The following is a 16,100-nucleotide window of genomic DNA, read 5'->3' as shown; positions in this document are numbered from 1 at the left end:
TTCAGGAGACCAGGAGCTCCTCCAAGAGACCAGGAGCTCCTCCGGGAGACCAGGAGCTCCTGATCTCCTGAAGGAGCTCCTTTATCTATTGAGGGAACAAAGCGTGCTTTAAAGGACAGAAGTGCATCAAACTGCCTAAAACACGTCGGCGACGCCCAGGGTCAGCGCTCCACCGCGCTGACCACCTGCACCCCGGAGAGGATTTTTAAAATTACTTTTAATTTGTTTCTGATTTTATTAAACTTTTTTTCCATACATCAGCCTCTTCCTGCACAGACAGTTCTCCGCTTGTCTTTTCTGCAGGTACATAAAGAAACAACTGTTACCCTCTTTCCTTCTTCAGGTCCTCTGTGTTGAACACATGACCTCATATTGATTTGACTTATACCCGTTTGAGGTATTGTGAACTTATTTAGCGAACTCGACTGAGTTTCTTTCTTTTTGTTAAATACAACTGTCACCCCTTTGGGGACCGATGGTGAAACATCTGAAGGAGTTCTTGGCCTCGTTTGGAGAGACGTCTGTGGACAGGCTGTGAGGCCTGAGGGGAGGCTGTCCGTCATCATGGGCTGGACACAAGGAACTGAATCAAGCAACAAACAAGACAACAATAAATACAATCAAATACGAGAACAATCGCTGAAGTTAAAAAGTTTATTATGATCATGTGATCACGTGGTCACGTGTTTCTGAAGTCATGTGATCCTGTGATCACGTGGTCATGTGATCCTGAGGTCACGTGATCCTGTGGTCACGTGATCCGTGTGACCGGACAAAGCTCAGGCTGGTCCAGGAACAGCGTCTGGAACATGTGGTTGAAGAAGGACGGGTGGTACTGGCAGGCCCGGTTGCAGTCCGGGCCGAAGTTGAACTCCAGGATCTGAGGCCGCATGACGCGCTCACCTGACCCAGGATCAGAAACCAGGTCAGAGATTAGGGTCCAGAACCACAGTCCATTTAATGTGTCGCTCTATGAGGCCCGGTTCTGTTGCATGGAGCGGTGAGGCTCAGGGTAGGAGCTCCTGAACCCGGGTCAGGTTGTGGTCCCGGAGGCCCGACCAGAACGTTTGGTGTACAGTGTTGGGGAAAAATGTGTTTTAGAAGTTCTCTCTCTCCTGGAATGTGTTAAACAGTTGTCCCTCCGAAATGTCTATGGAGGATAATCTAATCCTGTGTGGGGTCATGTGAAAAGGTCACAACCCAGGCTCTCATGGGAAAAGGTCACAACCCAGGGGTCTTGAGGTAATGACCAAACCGAGCTTGACTGGAACCAGATGGACTTTGGAATGTGGATTCTCTCTGAGATCTATAAAGGTTGCAGTATTGCACAGAGAAAGCAGCAGTTATCTCTGACGGCTTCGAGAGAAGGCTCGGGGATTCTGCTCCATTCAGCTGAATGTTTTCATGACTTGTTTGTTATTTAGTGCTTGGTTGATGACTTGTAAACTTGTTACTATAATAAAGTGTAATGGGTCAACCATGCTTAAACTACTTTTGATCTCTCACAAGGTAAAGGAACACTTATTTCCACCACAAATTGGCGACGAGGATGCGATGGACGCGCTTGACGGGGACTCCGGCTGAACGGCAGATGGCCATAATATAGATGAATCCTCCCCCGAGGTTGAGAAGCTGCCATTCAGACGGAGACCGGACGGCCGATCCAATCTAGTTGAAAAACTATGGACAAAACGCGGTGAGAGATCCAATTTATTTTAAAACAAAAAGTCATGAAATAGGGAAAATAGAAAAATCTCACAATCAGGTGTTGTTAACAGACGTGTTTTGAAAACTGTTGGGTTCTCTAGTGGTTTGTATGCACCAGGTTTGGCGCACACTTCTCAGGGAAAACAGTTAGCAGTTTTTAGAGATAGCAGCGGTCACTCATGACTTGCCTTGGTCATTCATGTGTATTGTTTAGAGTGCATGCGTCTGGTGAATCCTGAAAATTTATTGACGCACACGTCGACGTAATACACACATGACTATATGGGTAGTGCTCAGAGAAGAGGGGAGACTAGTTGGAACCATGTCGTCCCGATCCTTCCGACCCTGTGTGAATTTATGTCGGAACATTATCTGGGCAGTTTAGATCAAATGCAAAAATGGATAGAAGTTGGTTTTCCTTCAAACGGAAGTTTGAGCGAGAATCAATTAAAACAGTTGGAGGTGCAACTAAGGGAGGAGATGAGCACGACGGCTCAGCATGCAGTCTTATCAAAGAAAAAGCAGAAGAATGTGATATTTAAGGCAGACTGGGAAGCCTTTGGAATGTGGAAATTTGAAGGGGGGAAAAAAAAAAAAAAAAAAAAAAGGGAGAGACAGAGATTGAAAGCATTTAATTCGCTAAATTCCAAAAAGCCTACAAAGAATGTTAACAAGTGTCATTGCATTCACCCAACTACTGTGTATTCTTGTCTTTCTGAGATACTGAGAGAATCGGTGGCTCCAGACCTGGATTCCGCCCCCCCCTTTTGCTCCGCCAGCCTGCTTGCAGCAGCCTTCTCAGTCAAATGCAGCTTCATCGGACACAGTCCAAGAGGGACACAGACTCTGGAACAATGCAAAGACCATCTGAAAGAGCGTTTCGTGAGCGGACGAGACCAAACTCCGCAGATGGTGAGAAAATCATATGTTCCACTAACAGATGTCCTAAAGCACGCTGAACATGCTAAGGCGGAGTTGCACAGAAAAGAGATGCTTGCAACGATCAACACGCTTGCAAGGCAAATACGGAATATTCCCCCATGGCAACTTGGGAGGACAAGAGGTCGAGGCAGAGGCAGAATGGATCTGACCCTACAAAGATATGATTCAAGTGTGTGCTACAACTGCGGAGGGCATGGACACTGGCGAACAGAGTGTCCGGAGCCCAAAAAGGAAGACCCACTTTCTACACGGCTGAGCGGAGGGAGGCGGGGGAGGGGCGGATCCCAGAGACGGACAACCCTCTCCAGGACAAACAAGTAAGGCACACTACACAAGAAAAACAAAAGAAGCAAACTTTAACATTGATTTTCTAACTATCCTTTAAAGATGTTTTGACTCAGAAGCTAAAATCTCATTTGTAAAATTGAAATTCCCATTATTTTAGGCTATAAGAAATAGCTCAAAACCACTCTGTAGCGAAAAGAGTGAAAAACAAATATTAGACCATGGAGCTTCAGTTGCTCATGATCTTTTCACATTGCATACAGTACTGCAGCAGAAGATTACATGCCATTATTACGTTGTCATGTAAGCATAGGAAGTATTGGTGAGAGAGGGCTGCTGTTGGGTCTGTCTGTGTGTCTCCCTCCATCTCAGGAAATGTTCCTTGGAGCTGCCCTGCATATATCACTGACAGACTGTCGCACTGGGAAGGGCGAGGATCCGGGTCCGTGTTTTGCAATGCGTCTCGGCCTTTCAAAAGAAACAACGACCGGGTGCCGAGAAACAGGGATTAGCGCTATTGGTAATGTTTTAAACTACATTGACCATCACAGTAAGTGTACACGAATAAAAAACAAAGAAAGAAAAGGAAAAGGGAGAACAAACAAAAAAAGAAAAAAAAGAAAAGAAGAACAAAAGTAACACATGGGGACCAAAATGTCTAAAGGGTTATCATGAAAGACCAGGCATGTCCCATGGAGTGCTTAGTGAAAACTTTGGAATTCTATAGACGATGTATTAGTTTATATAATATTATATGTATGTATTGTATTATATGATGAATTACAGCCATCAAAGGAGGCGTGTAAAATTAACACAATCTAAACATTTGGCAGATAATGGACATAAAGTTAGTCTACAAAAAGAAAAATGGAAACGTCAATGTGCACTAAAACGAGTAATTTATCTGGGACATGTGATCACAGGAGAGGGCAAATTCCTCTCTCCCAAATCGTATTGTGGTAGTTCAATCACTACCAAAACTAATTAAGAAGAAACACTTTATTTTTTATTTTTAGGAACGACGTCATACTACAGACAGTGGATCCCAAATGACTTAGAAAGAGAGGCACACCTCTCGTCCATGGTAAAGGCCTCAGCGAACATGACTTACTGACTTAGACTATAAAAGCAAAAGACAGAAGAGAACTTAAAGACTTCCTTACTACAGGCCGACCGGGGCCTGCCGAGACCCAACTTGATATGTATTTTATACATAGACCGAAATGACTGTTACATGAACTCCAGTTGTGTCAGCCTCATGGAGGAAAACTTAGGCCTGTGTCCGACTTCTCCTCGACATGACTTTGTTGTCACAGGTCTTCCTCTCTTTTGCAGCAGCTGGAGAAGCCATGGATTAACATCATGGGACATTGTGGGCTATTCTGATGTCACACTTATAGTCCCGCATGCAGTTTCCCACATCTTCCATGCCAGAAGACTTCTCACCTCTCTGCTCAGAGATGGTTCAGATATCATGTTGGAATAGCGTGACATTACGGTAAAACGCTGCGATGAACTTAACTCAACTACACTTCTTCCGACTGCAGATGTTGGAGAGCCTCATGATAGTGTCCAGGTATTGCAACAGACATGCATCCCGAGACCTGATCTGTTGGACACACCTCCTTCCAATGCAGATTCAAGCTATCTGTAGCTATCCAGCTCACCCATAACGGGGCAGCAGTCAGGTTGTATGTTACATCACATCACACACTTGTTGGTGTCAGGCTTACTGCACACCGATCAGTACAAGCAGCAGAGTTGATTGCACTCAGAGGAATGTAAGGTAGCTAAAAAGGTCAAACTAACAATTACACAGGTTCACTTCATGTATCTGGAACGTACATGACCTTGGGCCTCTGTGGAAGACACAGAGGATTTCTAACAACAGTGGCAAACCTATGCACACCACACGGTGGGTTCAGCTGTTTTCAGTCGTTAAATGTGAAGCTCACATCTCTTCTTTTGACCTGTGTCAATAGTAAACATAGTGGCAGATCTGGTGGCAAAGGCGGCAGCCTTATCGGGCACCCCTTTTCCCCACATAGACTGATTCCAGTCCTTAGGCAGATCTTTCCACAATTCATTCTTTGGCCAATGCTCCCTATGGAACGCTCTGGTGCCACTCTTTGAGTCGAGGGTTTGACAGCCCAGACGGCAAGCCTTGTTTGCCACGTGCTCTCTTCCATACTTCTAGATTTTCTCATGGAGGAGACCACGTGGGCAAAGGGGGAATGGGTAATGCTCTAAATGCAAGTTCATACACCAGAGCATTTTCAACATTTGCAATAAATAACAACAGCAGGGTCACCGCCCTGCAGATACACTTTTTGAACAGTTAGTAATGTATTTTAAATCTCACCGTTTTTAGGTTTTAACATCAGGCATCATTGTTCTTATCATCCTCAATCAGCGGATTGAGTTGAACGAGAAAATGGTACTATTAAATCTAAACTTGCGAAATGTTGTGAAGAGACAGGCCTATCTTCGGTGAAGGCACTTTCATGAGTGCTTTTTCACATGCGCATGCGAATACAGCATGCTAAGATATTGTGCCAACCTATCATCCTCGCTCTCAGCACTTCACACACAGGTGAAATCTACACTTCCCTCACCAGCCACTGCGGTCCAGCATCACCTGAAACCAGGAGACTGGGTGCTCATCAAGGATCACAGGAGGAAGCACGGGAAGCAGACACACACGGGTCCTTTCAAGTACCCCGACAACGGAGACGGTGGTGAGAGTGGAAGGAGGACAACGTAGGTCTACGCCAGCCACTGCAAACACATCCCAGATCCAGAAGGAGAAGGAGCAGCTGCGACTGGTCCAGACTAAGAGGTTGAAGGGTGAGAAAGCGAGCGCCTCCCTCCATCAAGTAGCATGCCAAGCTACCAACAAGCGCACCTTTAGCAGTAGAGTAACCAAACACCTCACTTATTTTGTGTGGCTGGGGAGACAGAGGAGGGGAGCAAACCAAGTTTCTCAAACTGCAAAGCTGTCATACAGAAATCAGTGTGGTAGGAGGTGAACTCATGTGAAAAGGTGACGCCACCCAAGAAACAGTGATGGAAGAAAGATCTCCAGCATCAGGACACTCCTTTGAGGAGCACGGGTGCAGCCAGAGCAAAAGCATGCACTCACTGCTCGCTCTGACCACGACAGCAAGGATACTGTTCCTGAACTTTGAATTTCAATTACAAGACATAAACGGCAAAGATACCAGCCCGTTTCATCTCACGAAGAAGTGGCAGGAATTGCCCAACAGGACGATGTGTTCCCTCTCCTCAATAGTTTGATTGATATGTTAATATGGACAAACAACTTCGTCAAATAATATGTGAGTGGTGTTAAGTGGTCGACCAGCAGGTCAGTAAAACACAGCCAAAACCAGCACCTATTGGAAACATGTACTTTTAAAGCCAACACAGGTTCTATTCGATTAGAAAATAGGTATACAGAGCATACCTGGAGTAAATAAATTCAAAGTCAAGCATTCATCTTGGACTTAAAAGCATAATTGTACTAAATCTTTAACTAAGACCAGACCTAGAGGTGAAGATTCACCAAACCCAAACCATCCATTCTGATCTATTCTTTGACTAATGTCAGCTGTCGTGTTAATTTCTACGTGTTAGGATAACTAATTTGAGAATAGTGTGTAACTAAACAAGATAGATCAGTACATAGTGGGTATTAGTAGACAAAAACCATACTTTGCACTCAGAGGTTAATGATGTAATGTCTTGAAATCTTTGGGAATCTACCTCACTGATGTATGTCCTACAAATGGTTATATACTAACTTTTGACTATCATTTTTCAGTTGTTAAAATTGTCAAAAATGACAAAAAGAGTGAGATGTTGGGGAAACATGTGTTTTAGAAGTTCTCTCTCTCCTGGAATGTGTTAAACAGTTGTCCCTCCGAAATGTCTATGGAGGATAATCTAATCCTGTGTGGGGTCATGTGGAAAGGTCACAACCCAGGCTCTCATGGGAAAAGGTCACAACCCAGGGGTCTTGAGGTAATGACCAAACCGAGCTTGACTGGAACCAGATGGACTTTGGAATGTGGATTCTCTCTGAGATCTATAAAGGTTGCAGTATTGCACAGAGAAAGCAGCAGTTATCTCTGACGGCTTCGAGAGAAGGCTCGGGGATTCTGCTCCATTCAGCTGAATGTTTTCATGACTTGTTTGTTATTTAGTGCTTGGTTGATGACTTGTAAACTTGTTACTATAATAAAGTGTTATGGGTCAACCATGCTTAAACTACTTTTGATCTCTCACAAGGTAAAGGAACACTTATTTCCACCACATACAGAACCAGCGCTCACCGTTAGGCGCCGTGCTCCACTTCAGCATGAGGTCCACGGCGTAGATGGCCCGGGACGACGGGTACGGAAGAACTCCCCGAAGGCCTTGAACACCTCCGCCTGCGAGGGGGGGGACACAGATATGATCCATGGAGGGGTCCTACGAGGAGGAGGAGGAGGAGGAGGAGCACCATCTGTTCCCACTCCAGAGGAGCTCATACCCCCAAAGACTCCTCTCAGTCTACCCCCCCCCCCCCTCCAATGCGTGATCGATTGGTCTGGCCTGGCCAGCCCCGTGACCCCGTGACCCCACAGCATCCCCCGAGGAGTCACATTCTGTGGTGTACTTACCTCCACCCCCGCCCACGGGTGATGTGGGTACTGCTTCTCAAACAGGGGGATGAAGTCATTGTAGTGAACCTAGAGAGAGAGAGAGACAGAGAGAGACAGAGAGAGAGAGACAGAGAGAGAGAGAGAGAGAGACAGAGAGAGAGAGAGAGACAGAGAGAGAGAGAGACAGAGAGAGAGAGAGAGAGACAGAGAGAGAGAGAGAGAGAGACAGAGAGAGATTTGATTTTTGGAAAACCTTTATTCAAAGAAAACTTCGAACCACAATAAACCAAATTATTTCCAACACACAAAACATAAATGCAGCACCAATCCTGAAAAAACAGAGAACGTCCATGATGCTCATGTTGGACACTAAAGTCCACTGAGGACAGGAAGTGCCTCCTGCCCTCCGTCTTGAGGCTGAAGCTCCTCCCAGTGCTGAGGCTCCTCCTCTTCACTCGATCTCTCCTCTCGCCCTCCTCTCCTCGTCCTCCACCTGCAGCACCTTGTTGAGTTCACACAGGATCTTTTTGAGCCTGTAGAACTCCTGTGGCGTGACGCTCCTCTCTTGCCCTCATCGTCAGGAAAGTGGCGGACAGGAAGAACTTATCCCTGCAGAAGTGGTCCTCCACCTTGACGTGGTCCTCCACCTTCACGTGGTCCTCCACCTTGAAGTGGTCCTCCACCTTGAAGTGGTCCTCCACCTTGACGTGGTCCTCCACCTTGACGTGGTCCTCCACCTTCACGTGGTCCTCCACCTTGAAGTGGTCCTCCACCTTGACGTGGTCCTCCACCTTGAAGTGGTCCTCCACCTTGACGTGGTCCTCCACCTTGACGTGGTCCTCCACCTTGAAGTGGTCCTCCACCTTGACGTGGTCCTCCACCTTGACGTGGTCCTCCACCTTCACGTGGTCCTCCACCTTGAAGTGGTCCTCCACCTTGACGTGGTCCTCCACCTTGAAGTGGTCCTCCACCTTGAAGTGGTCCTCCACCTTGACGTGGTCCTCCACCTTCACGTGGTCCTCCACCTTGAAGTGGTCCTCCACCTTGACGTGGTCCTCCACCTTGACGTGGTCCTCCACCTTGAAGTGGTCCTCCACCTTGACGTGGTCCTCCACCTTGACGTGGTCCTCCACCTTCACGTGGTCCTCCACCTTGACGTGGTCCTCCACCTTCACGTGGTCCTCCACCTTGAAGTGGTCCTCCACCTTGAAGTGGTCCTCCACCTTGACGTGGTCCTCCACCTTCACGTGGATCTCCTCCACCTGAGTCAGAGTGGCCTTCCTCCACCTGAGCTGGACTCTGGCTCCTCCACCTTGGCCTGGACCTCCTTCTTCGTGGTCCTCCACCTTCTTGCCTGTGGGTTCTCTCCATCACCTCCTCCACACTTCCTCTTAAACGGGGACTCTGAGGCTCCTCCTCCGCCTCCATGTCCACCTCACTGTCAGACAGCCTCACCTCCTGACACCTGTCTCCTTTCTTCTGACTCTCCTTTGTCCTCTTCTTCACCTTCTTGGGCCACCTCAGCCCCAGCCCACCCTCTTCTCTCCTCTCTTCCTCACCCTGCTGTCCTGTGACCGTTTCTCCCTCTCCTCCTCATCTTCTTGGTCTACACCAGCCCCTCCCTCCTCTCCCCTCCTCCTCTTCTACCTCCTCACCCTCACCCTGCTGGCCTGTGATCGTCTCCCCCTCTCCCTCCTCACCCTGCTGGCCTGTCTCCCTCTCTCCCTCCTCACCTTGCTGGACTGGACCAGTGCCCCCCTCCTCTTCCTCCTCCACAACCTGCTGGGCACCCCCCATCTCTGCCTGCTCCCTCTCCTCCCCCCTCTGGGTACCTGCAGTCCCTGGTTGCCCCCCCTCCCCTGCTGTGCACCCCCTGCTGTGCACCCCTGGCTCCGCCCCGAGGAGCCGCCTGCTGGTGTTCTGCTCAGCAGCTCTCCACCGTGGCAGTCCCTGGCTCTGTGCCCCTCTCCCACAGATGAAGCACCTCCGTTCCTGAGGAGATGTATATTGGGTACTGCCCGGCCACCCTGATGAACACCCGAAGCAGAGCTCTTCTCCCTTTATTTAGGATCATAGAGATGCCTCCGGTGGGACCACACGTGCCTCATCCGGGAGGACTTCCACCCTGAGGGGATCTTCTTCAGCCGGGACACCACCTTCCCGTGCTTCACCAGCTCCTTCAAGATCACCTCCTCTTGTATAAAAGGAGGCACGTTGGCCACGGTGACCCGAACCGACGGTGTGGCCAGCGGCGCCACCGGCACATACAGGCCTCTGATCACCACCCCCGACACCACCACTTCGTTAACCTTTGTCACGCTGTCTAGGAACAGAACCACCGCTCCGTTCATACGGGCAGCGGACCGCACGCAGTCCTCACGACCACGTCGCCCACTGCCAGCCCCACCTCCTCATCCTCCTCTTCCGAGCACGGGAAACTCGGCGCCACTCTAATCCCGTGAGCGAGCGTGAGGAAGCTCATGTCCTCCATGACTAGCTCCCCGCTAGCTCCCCGCTAGCTTCCCGTTAGCTCGCCGCTAACGCTCACACACACTCACAACAAACATACCTGTTAACCCAGTCACTCGTTAACATGGAAAAAACACCTTTAAACCAACACAGTGATCCTCTGCTCCACAGCCACACGTCCTCTCACGCTGAGAGAGAGAGAGAGAGAGAGAGAGAGAGAGACAGAGAGAGAGAGAGAGAGAGAGAGAGAGAGACAGAGAGAGAGAGAGAGAGAGAGAGAGAGACAGAGAGAGAGAGAGAGAGACAGAGAGAGAGAGAGAGAGAGACAGAGAGAGAGAGAGAGAGAGAGAGAGAGAGAGAGAGACAGAGAGAGAGAGAGAGAGACAGAGAGAGAGAGAGAGAGAGAGAGACAGAGAGAGAGAGAGAGAGAGACAGAGAGAGAGAGAGAGAGAGAGACAGAGAGAGAGAGACAGAGAGAGAGAGACAGAGAGAGAGACAGAGAGAGACAGAGACAGAGAGAGAGAGAGAGACAGAGAGACAGAGAGAGAGAGAGAGAGAGAGAGAGACATAGAGAGAGACAGAGAGACAGAGAGAGAGAGAGAGAGACAGAGAGTCAACATCTCTTTCCTGATCCTCGTTACTCTACATTAGATTCTCTCGTGTTATTCTTCATCAACGCCACGCCTTGTTTTAATTGAGGTTGACCGTGAACACATGACATCATGTGACCTGCGAGTTAGTCAGGTTAGCCTCTAGGGGGCGGGGCCTCTAGGACCTTCTTCATCTCAAGTCTTTGGGGTAAACACCAGCTCTCTAAAGCTCTGCCTCTGACTGTAGGCCTCCGTCCTGACCTGTTACTACAGTCCTTCATCATCTTCATCACTGTCGCTTGAAATATACGACAAAGGAGAACAACAACAACAACAACAGGTACCTGCTTGAGCTCCGCAGCCTCGCTGTAGTTCATCACCGTGAAGTGTTTCTGGTAATCATCCAGATGGTCCAGGGAGAAGGTTCTGGAGAACATGTGAGGATGAGGTCACACACACACACACACACACACACACACACACCTGTTGGCGAAGCGCAGCCAGAACACGTGGTAGGCGTAGAGGACCAGCGGCTGCAGCGAGCGGACCAGCAGCATGTAGCGCACATCGAACTTCACCGGCCCAACATCGTCTCTGAGGAACAGAACCGGGTCCTCCACGTACTTACACACCACCTACACACACACACACACACACACAGAGAGAGACACACACACACACACACACAGACACACACACACACACACACACAGAGACATGATTACAGGTGAACGTCCTTCAGGTATCATTTAACCAGACATGATGGGGGAAGGAAACAGGTGGGCAATTATTTATAGTGGGGGCCACATGAGGAACAGAGCCTCCTGTGGGGGCCTTCAAGGGACTTTCAGGGGGTCTTCAAGGGGCCTTCAAGGGGCCTTCAGGGGGTCTTCAAGGGGCCTTCAGGGGGCCTTCAAGGGGCCTTCAGGGGGCCTTCAAGGTGCCTTCAGGGGGTCTACAAGGTGCCTTAAGGGGGCCTTCAAGAGGCCTTCAAGGGGCCTTCAAGGGGCCTTCAGGGGGCCTTCAAGGTGCCTTCAGGGGGTCTACAAGGGGCCTTCAGGGGGCCTTCAAGGTGCCTTAAGGGGGCCTTCAAGGGGGCCTTCAAGGGGCCTTCAGGAGGCCTTCAAGGGGCCTTCAAGGTGCCTTCAGGGGGCCTTCAAGGGGCTGTGGTGTATTTGGCAGCTCTTCGATGTCCAGCTCGGACCGCTCTGGGCTCAGGGGCCACGGGGTCCATGGTAAAGAATGCCATTGTTTAGAGGTGGACCGGATGTCTGAGGTCAGGAGGCCCTCATGGAACGACGTGAGGCGCCTCCTTTAGGAAGCAGGAGCCAAACGCACCTCCTGCTTCCTAAAGGAGGCGCCTCAGGCATCTGGTTCTCCTCCTGTCATCAGAACGGCATCAAGCAGCGAGACGGGTCCAAACACCGGCTCCTCTCCAGCACCACTGAGCAGCTTCACGGGGGTGAGAGTGTGTGAGAGAGTGAGTGAGTGTGTGAGAGTGAGTGTGTGAGAGTGTGTGAGAGTGAGTGTGAGTGTGTGTGTGTGTGAGTGAGTGTGTGAGTGAGTGTGTGAGTGTGTGAGGTGTGTGAGAGGAGGTGTGAGTGAGTGTGAGAGAGGTGAGTGTGTGAGTGTGTGAGTGAGTGTGAGGTGTGAGAGAGGAGTGTGTGAGTGTGTGTGAGGTGAGGTGTGAGGTGGAGAGTGAGTGTGTGTGAGGTGAGTGTGAGGTGAGTGAGTGTGAGTGAGAGTGTGTGTGTGAGTGTGTGAGAGTGAGGTGGAGGAGTGTGGAGGAGTGAGTGTGTGAGTGAGAGTGAGTGTGTGTGTGTGAGTGTGTGAGAGTGAGTGTGTGTGAGTGTGTGAGGAGGAGTGTGTGAGAGGAGTGTGTGAGTGTGTGAGTGGAGGTGTGAGAGTGTGTGAGGAGGTGAGTGAGTGTGAGTGTGTGTGAGAGTGAGTGAGGTGTGTGAGTGTGTGAGTGTGAGTGAGTGTGTGAGGAGTGTGAGTGTGTGGAGTGTGTGAGTGTGAGAGTGAGTGTGTGAGTGAGTGTGAGAGTGAGTGTGTGTGAGTGTGTGTGAGAGTGAGTGTGTGTGAGAGTGAGTGAGTGTGTGTGAGAGTGTGTGAGAGTGAGGTGTGAGGAGGTGAGTGTGAGAGTGGAGTGTGTGAGTGAGGTGTGTGTGTGAGGTGTGTGAGGTGTGAGTGAGTGTGAGTGGAGGAGGGGGTGTGTGTGAGAGTGAGAGAGTGTGTGTGAGAGTGTGAGTGTGAGAGTGAGTGTGTGTGAGTGAGTGTGTGAGTGTGTGTGTGAGTGTGTGAGTGAGTGTGTAAGTGTGTGTGTGAGAGTGAGTGAGTGTGTGTGAGTGTGTGTGAGTGAGTGTGTGAGTGTGTGAGAGTGTGTGAGTGAGTGAGAGTGAGAGTGAGTGTGTGAGAGTGAGTGTGTGAGAGTGTGTGTGTGTGAGTGTGTGAGTGAGTGTGTAAGTGTGTGTGTGAGAGTGAGTGTGTGAGTGTGTGTGTGAGAGTGAGAGTGAGTGTGTGTGTGAGTGAGTGTGAGTGAGTGTGTGAGTGAGTGAGTGAGTGTGAGTGAGTGTGTGAGTGAGTGTGTGTGTGAGTGTGTGTGAGAGTGAGTGTGAGTGTGTGTGAGAGTGAGTGTGTGAGAGTGAGTGTGTGTGAGTGTGTGAGAGTGAGTGTGTGTGTGTGTGTGTGTGTGAGAGTGAGTGTGAGTGTGTGTGTGTGAGGAGGAGGAGGTGTGAGTGTGTGTGAGTGAGTGTGAGAGTGAGTGTGTGAGAGTGAGTGTGTGAGTGAGTGTGAGAGTGAGTGTGTGAGAGTGAGTGTGTGTGTGTGAGTGTGTGAGTGAGAGTGAGTGTGTGAGTGTGTGTGAGAGTGAGTGTGTGAGAGTGAGTTTGTGTGTGAGTGTGTGTGAGAGTGAGTGTGTGTGTGTGTGGAGTGGTGTGAGGAGTGTGGAGTGTGTGAGTGTGTGTATGAGTGTGAGTGTGTGAGGTGTGTGTGTGTGAGAGTGTGAGACGTGTGTGTGTGAGTGAGTGTGAGGGTGTGTGAGTGTGGAGTGAGTGAGTGAGGTGAGTGTGTGAGTGAGGTGTGTGAGTGTGTGTGTGAGGTGTGGTGAGTGGTGTGTGTGGTGAGTGTGAGTGGTGAGTGTGTGTGTGAGTGTGTGAGTGAGAGTGAGTGTGTGAGAGAGTGAGTGTGTGAGTGTGTGTGAGAGTGAGTGTGTGAGTGTGTGGAGGAGTGTGTGTGAGGTGAGAGTGTGTGAGTGGAGGTGTGTGTGAGTGTGTGAGAGTGAGTGTGTGTGTGGAGGTGGGGTGAGTGAGGTGTGAGTGTGTGTGTGGAGTGAGTGTGTGAGAGTGAGGTGTGAGTGAGTGTGGAGTGAGGTGGTGGAGTGAGTGTGTGTGTGTGTGTGAGAGTGAGTGTGTGAGGTGTGTGTGGTGAGTGAGAGGAGTGAGAGTGAGTGAGAGTGAGTGAGTGTGTGGAGTGTGAGGTGAGTGTGTGAGGTGTGTGAGAGTGAGGTGTGAGGTGAGTGTGGAGGTGTGAGTGTGTGAGAGTGAGGAGTGTGTGAGAGTGAGGTGTGAGAGTGAGTGTGGTGTGTGTGAGGAGTGAGTGAGGTGTGAGTGTGTGTGAGAGTGAGGAGTGAGGTGTGTGTGAGAGTGAGTGAGGAGTGTGGAGTGTGTGTGAGAGTGAGTGGTGTGTGAGTGTGGAGTGAGAGGTGAGGTGTGTGTGAGTGTGAGTGAGTGAGTGAGTGTGGAGGTGAGTGTGTGAGAGTGTGTGTGTGTGAGAGTGAGTGTGTGAGTGTGTGAGGTGAGAGTGTGTGAGGTGTGTGAGTGAGTGTGTGTGAGAGTGAGTGTGGAGTGGTGTGTGAGTGAGTGAGTGTGTGAGTGTGTGTGAGTGTGAGGAGTGTGTGTGAGTGTGTGGTGTGAGTGAGTGTGAGTGTGTGGAGTGTGAGTGGTGAGTGTGTGAGGTGAGTGTGTGAGTGAGTGTGAGAGTGAGTGTGTGAGGTGAGTGTGTGGAGTGTGTGAGTGAGTGTGTGGAGGTGTGTGGTGGTGAGGAGGAGTGTGTGTGTGAGTGTGTGAGGAGGTGAGTGTGTGAGTGTGGTGGTGAGTGAGTGTGAGAGTGAGTGTGAGAGGTGAGAGAGTGTGTGTGTGAGGTGTGAGAGTGAGTGAGTGTGTGTGAGAGTGAGTGTGTGAGAGTGAGTGTGTGAGTGTGTGAGAGTGAGTGTGTGTGTGAGTGTGTGAGTGAGAGTGAGTGTGTGTGTGAGTGTGTGAGTGAGAGTGAGTGTGTGAGTGTGTGTGTGAGAGTGAGTGTGTGTGTGTGAGTGAGTGAGTGTGTGTGTGAGTGTGTGAGGTGAGTGAGTGTGAGTGTGTGAGTGAGTGTGTGAGAGTGAGTGAGGTGTGTGGTGTGAGTGTGAGTGAGTGTGTGAGGTGTGTGAGAGTGAGTGTGAGTGAGAGTGAGTGTGCGTGTGGTGTGTGAGGTGTGTGAGTGAGTGTGTGAGGTGTGAGTGAGTGTGAGTGTGAGTGGTGAGTGGAGGAGTGTGTGAGGTGTGGAGAGTGAGTGTGTGAGGTGTGAGAGAGTGTGGAGTGTGTGTGTGTGAGTGTGTGGAGTGTGTGAGGTGTGTGAGAGTGGTGTGTGAGTGTGTGAGAGTGAGTGTGAGTGTGTGAGAGTGAGTGTGTGTGAGTGTGAGTGAGTGTGAGTGAGTGTGAGTGTGTGAGAGTGAGTGTGTGTGAGAGTGAGTGTGTGAGTGTGTGAGAGTGAGTGTGTGAGTGTGTGAGAGTGTGAGAGAGTGTGTGTGTGAGTGTGTGAGAGTGAGTGAGTGTGGAGGAGGTGTGAGAGGAGTGTGTGAGGAGAGTGTGAGGTGTGTGAGAGTGAGGTGTGAGTGAGTGTGTGAGAGAGTGTGCGAGTGTGTGAGTGAGTGAGTGTGAGTGAGAGTGTGTGTGAGAGTGAGTGTGTGAGAGTGTGTGAGAGTGAGTGAGTGTGTGAGAGTGAGTGTGTGAGAGTGAGTGTGTGAGTGTGAGTGAGTGTGTGAGAGTGAGTGTGTGAGAGTGTGTGAGAGTGTGTGTGTGAGTGTGTGAGTGTGTGAGTGTGTGAGTGAGAGTGAGTGTGGTGAGTGTGTGTGTGTGTGAGGAGTGTGAGGTGAGTGTGTGTGAGTGTGAGGAGAGTGTGTGAGTGTGTGTGTGAGTGTGTGTGAGTGTGAGTGGTGTGAGGTGTGAGTGGTGTGAGTGAGTGTGTGAGAGTGAGTGTGAGTGTGAGAGTGAGTGTGAGAGTGAGTGTGAGTGAGGTGTGAGAGGTGTGTGTGAGTGAGTGTGTGTGAGGTGTGAGGTGAGTGTGTGAGAGGTGGAGTGTGAGTGAGTGTGTGAGTGAGTGTGTGAGTGTGAGTGTGAGAGTGTGAGGTGTGAGTGAGTGTGTGTGTGAGGTGTGTGGAGTGAGTGTGTGAGTGTGAGTGTGTGTGAGTGTGAGTGGAGTGTGTGAG

At 50.0% G+C, this 16,100-nt stretch overlaps 1 protein-coding gene across 1 annotated transcript in view; it reads right to left on the bottom strand.

Moving 5' to 3' along the window:
• The window catches only part of ttll12 (tubulin tyrosine ligase-like family, member 12), an 86,445-nt gene that overhangs the window by 35,596 nt on the left and 34,749 nt on the right, over positions 1-16,100 (bottom strand). The window contains exons 8-12 of the mRNA XM_056425171.1: positions 11,123-11,274; positions 10,984-11,065; positions 10,150-10,237; positions 7,599-7,667; positions 7,269-7,367 (exon numbers count right to left, since the gene is read on the bottom strand). The gene's annotated coding sequence lies outside the window, so the exon portion shown is untranslated. The remainder of the gene's footprint in view (positions 1-7,268; positions 7,368-7,598; positions 7,668-10,149; positions 10,238-10,983; positions 11,066-11,122; positions 11,275-16,100) is intronic.

Source organism: Pseudoliparis swirei, chromosome 10 (genome assembly GCF_029220125.1).
Source record: "Pseudoliparis swirei isolate HS2019 ecotype Mariana Trench chromosome 10, NWPU_hadal_v1, whole genome shotgun sequence".
Classification (NCBI taxonomy): Eukaryota; Metazoa; Chordata; class Actinopteri; order Perciformes; family Liparidae; genus Pseudoliparis; species Pseudoliparis swirei.
This window is presented reverse-complemented; position numbering and strand designations above follow the sequence as displayed.